Source organism: Calliphora vicina, chromosome 5, assembly GCF_958450345.1.
Source record: "Calliphora vicina chromosome 5, idCalVici1.1, whole genome shotgun sequence".
In the NCBI taxonomy this organism is placed as follows: Eukaryota; Metazoa; Arthropoda; class Insecta; order Diptera; family Calliphoridae; genus Calliphora; species Calliphora vicina.
Window position 1 is genome coordinate 86,910,919 of NC_088784.1, and position 5,001 is coordinate 86,915,919.

Genomic DNA, 5,001 nt, shown 5'->3' on the forward strand with positions numbered 1-5,001 from the left:
GATAGAGCTTGATGTATAATACAATTTGTTACATATAAATAATTTAGAAATAGTGAATAATTCATTTACTAAAGAATTAGTTACTCAATTTAAAACCCGAATTAATGAACGACATAAATACGTTTATATTGTATTTGAATTCAAGATCATGTCCAACTAGCTCAAATTTTTTAAAGCATAGCTCCAAAACTGAAACTAAAGGGTTTGCTAGTCAATTGTTTTGTAGATTGTTCGGGAGTTAATCTGATCAGAATATATCTGTTGAAAATTTAATGATGGACTTTGTTTTCAAATGCTCTTTAACATTATCAATACTTGAATTGTTAACTTTAACGTTTTTTTTTTGTTTTTCTTTAACAATAAAATATTAAAAAACCGACATCAAAACTTCATTCTTTACTTTTTTAAACAAATTTAAATTATTCGAATAATTCGATTAATTTTAAACGTGTGATCGAATTATTCGAACAAGTTAAAATCTCTTATTCGAATTATTCGTTTTATTCGAACAAGAGAAAAATCGAATAATTCGAATACCCTAATACACATGTGCAGTTTCCATGGCAATGCTATGAAATGGTCTCTCTTCCGCCCTATTCTCCGATTTTAACACCGAGTAACTATTTCTTGTTTCCAAACCTGAAGAAATGTCTTGACGGAAAGATATTTGACTACAATGAGGAAATCATCTCACAAAAAATACCCACGTATTTTGATGACCTCGACAAATCGTATTTTTTGTAAAGGATAAACAAATTGGAGAAACGTTGGACAAAGTGCACAGAGCTCAAAAAAGACTATGTTGAAAAATATAATGGGTTTATATGTCAAACAATTTTTATAATTTATATTCAAATATCTATGTATATCACACATTAAACAAATATGAATCAGCTGGTTCCAGTAATAAACAATAGAAAACAAAAAAAAGAAAATGTGAAAATGTGAAAATGTGTATGGTGGGGAAAGAGGAACAAATATATTTCACACTCGTTGCCTATTAAAAATTATATTTTTTTCTCTTGCTCTGCAAACCAAAACCTTTGAAATGTGATTGTAGAACGTCAAAATAACCATACGGTTTTAAATTACATTTTTTAAATCTATCATTCGTTTCATATCTGTGTAATCTGTGATTATTTAATGAAATACAAAAACCAAACCATTTCCAATTATAAGTATTTCAAAATATTTTCATTATATTTCAGAAGTTTCCATTTGTATTTCAGAATATTTAATTATTGCTTGAAAAGTTTCTAATTGTATTTCAGAATTTTCCAATTCTTTTTCAGAAATTTTTATTTGTATTTCAGAAATTTCCAATTTCATGTATTTCAATTACGAAATTCTGAAATATAATTGGAAATTTCTGAAATTCAATTGGAAATGATGTAGTTTTAATTAGATTTTTTTCATTATTATTTTTTTGAATATTGATCCAAAACTCGAAACTGTAAATAAATGTGCAACCTCTAAACATTAAACGATTTTGTAAAAATTTTCAGCATTTGATTTTTAGATGACGGAAAACTATTTTAAACCTTGTTAGTATCGAAATTCTAGAAATTTGGAAAAAAAATTTTCCAAAAAAATATTTATATCGCTATCATAAACTGTTCTATAAAAAAAATTCTAACCTATTTTCAAAAAGACAATTATGTCTTGCTATAGATATTCTTATACAAAAACGAGTTAACATTGATAAATCTTTGTATCGCTATCGAATTTTAAACAAAACTATACTCAATATTAAAAGAAAACACAATTTCTATATAAAGTATTCAAATATGTAATTACTAATGATTTGTTTATTGCAAACACTTCAGGTTCATTGGTTGATGCTACTGGTGGCAGCAAATCACAACTAGAATTATTGGTGCGACAAACGCAGCAAAAACTAAAAGACAAGTCATCGTCATCATCTGCCACGGCAGCCACAGCAGCCAATGGGGAAAGTTGCCAGTGTCGCTGTTTGCCATACTTGAATACATATCGTGAAGATCTTGGCATATGTGTAGACGATATACATGGTGAGTAAAAACAACATAATGTACAATAAAATAAACAAATACACAAAAAACATAAACTCTCTGGTTAAAAATCATAAATTTCACAGACATTGGCGTAAATAATCAAAAATGGTCTTACAAAGTTTATTGCTCAAGTCTTTTGTTTTTGTTTTATGTTTCTGCTAAAACTAGTTAAATCGACGTTGAAAAGAAGGAAAAACTGCTGCAACATTTTCTTGAATTTAGTAATGTCGTTGTTATTGTTTATTTAAACATTTAATAAATCCAGTTGCTACCAATGAAGCAGAAAAATATAGACATTTTTCTATTTGTATAACATTCACGTATTTGTTGTAATTATAAATATATTAATTTGTAAATGATTTATTTTTTTTTTAATTTTTTACGATTTTGGCACTTTGTAATAACAAAATATATTTGTAGACGTAGACGTTGAATGCAACGAAGCATTCAACTTAAACAAGTGCTTCAATGTAGCAGTTGCAGTTTGTTATGATTTCTTTGAAATTATACTGATTAAATTTATAAACTTATAAAGAGCAATAAAATGTTAAAAGCATTCAATTATTTTATTGTTTATTTGTATTATTATGCTTTAATAGACCAATTTATTTATGCTTATTTGGTTTTAGCATAAATGCATAAATTATAATTAAATGGTTGATAAATATTAATTAATTAATAACGAAGATTTTTATTAATGTCTTTCACATTTTGCACAGATTATTAAACTCATTTTTTGATCTAATTTCTAAGCTTTGCAATATTAATTTGCGATCCTATAAGCGGATGCAGAAATTGATATAACTATGGCCGTCTGTCAGTCAGTTCAAATTAACTTATCGAAGGTTTCAGATAATTTACACGAATCACTATATCTAAAAATACGTTAGAGAATTTTGGTATTGAAAATCAACCAAATGTACCTACTTAGATATGACTGAGATATAATCAAAAACCACGATTACATACACCAAATTCTTTTTTTTACAAAATCTTTTTTCAGCTCAAATATTGTAATTTTTTAAAATTTTTAAATTTTATTTTGAAAAATTTGTACAATATAAATTTATTCAACGTGAGAAGCTCTGGGCTATTAGGCGGGTGATTGTGATGGATGATTGTCATGATAGATTATTACAGTTTCATGTCTGGCCGCATATTCTGGACTTGCTTCAAAGGCTTCCATAAAATACAGAGAATTACGTTAGCACCATGGATATTTGGCTTTCGGCTGGTTCTATTCGGCTGGTTGGCCGTGCTCACATACGATATCTTACTCTGCGGATTATCGTAATGGATTATTTTTCATCGCAAGTAATGGTTCGGTGCAAAAATGATTTTCTTTTATAGCGTTCAAGTAGCATTTCAGACATAAAATATCGCCTTTCAAGATCTCACTTCAAACGAATGAGTTGCATTCGGTGCCAGATTTTTGCAGCTCTTAATAGATAGGATTCTTTTGATTACCTTAACGTCATGGATATCAGGCAAGTACCGAATGCAACTGATTCGTTTGAATCAAGCATTGGACGAAAAATTCCCAGAATATGCGAAAAGACATAAAATTGTAATATTCCATCATGTCAACTCTCATGTTGCAATACCTCTTATAAACTATTTAGAAAGAAGTAGTTGGGAAGATTTGCCTCTCCCGCCTTATAGTCCTGACCTTGCCTCGTCCCACTACTATTTGTATAAATCGATGTAGAACGCTCTCTCGGGAATATGCTTTACTTTGGAACAGAATTGGCTTGATTAGTTCTTGGCCTCAAAAGGTGAGCGGTTCTTTTGGTTTGAAGCCCGGCCAACCATCTCAATTAACACCAAATCTAAATATTCATAGTGCTAAGGTAATTCTCTTTATTTGTTGGGAGAAAACGAGTCCAATTTAATATGAGCTGCTGAAATTTGATCAGACCATCACATGAAACCTGTACCGAATACAACAGATTGGCCGAAAAATGCCCAGAATATGCGGCCAGAAATGAAACTGTAATATTCCATCGTGAGAATACTCGGCCACATGTTGCAATACTGGTTAAAACAAAAAAGTAATTGGAAAGTTTTGCCTCTCCCGCTTTATAGTCCAGACCTTGAGCTGGGATACGCTTCACTTCAAAACAGAGTATCCGAAATTGGTTCGATTCGTTGTAGGCCTCAAAAGGTTAGCAGTTCATTTAGCTCGAAATCCTTAAGTTGCCAGAAATATTGGAAAAGGTCATAGCTAACAATGGCCAATACTTTGAATAATTTTATATCGTATTTGAAAATAAAATCTAAAATTTACTTAATTTTTATTGAGTTTAAGATAAATTCTACATAAGATATATCTAGTTTTCGTAAAACTTTAAGAAAGATTTCCTTATGAGCTGGATAAGCAACAGTCTAGTGTTACTTTTATAAAGTTTTTTTCAGTTTTTTACCAATATTTAACACGTTATATTTCTGGTCCGAGAAAGGTCTCCCTTCAAAACGTCAATGATTTGCTGAACACTTTGAATAAATTATTATCTGTGATAAATTTTATTGCAATCGTAAATGACAAATCCGTCGGCCCCCATACGAAAAACCTCTTAACCCTCTAACCCGCAAGAGTGCCTCAAGGCATGCATTACAAAACACCAATTATCTCAAAAAGTAATTATAATTTTTTTTTCTTAAATTTGACTGTGACTTTCGTTACAGATTTGTTAACATTTCCCTCGAAGGTCGAAATCCATTCAGACTTTTAGTTTTTGTTCTGTCAGCTGTTTTGTGTGTGATGTCATAATTTTAGCACGTGAAATTTTGTGTGTAATTTTATTTTATAAATTAACTATTCGTAATATTTATACCCTACACCACCATAGTGGGGAGGATATTATGCGTTTGTGCAGATGTTTGTAACGCCCAAAAATATTAGTCTAACACCCACCTTAAACCGATCGACTTAGAATCATTTTCTGAGTCGATTAAACGATGTCCGTCC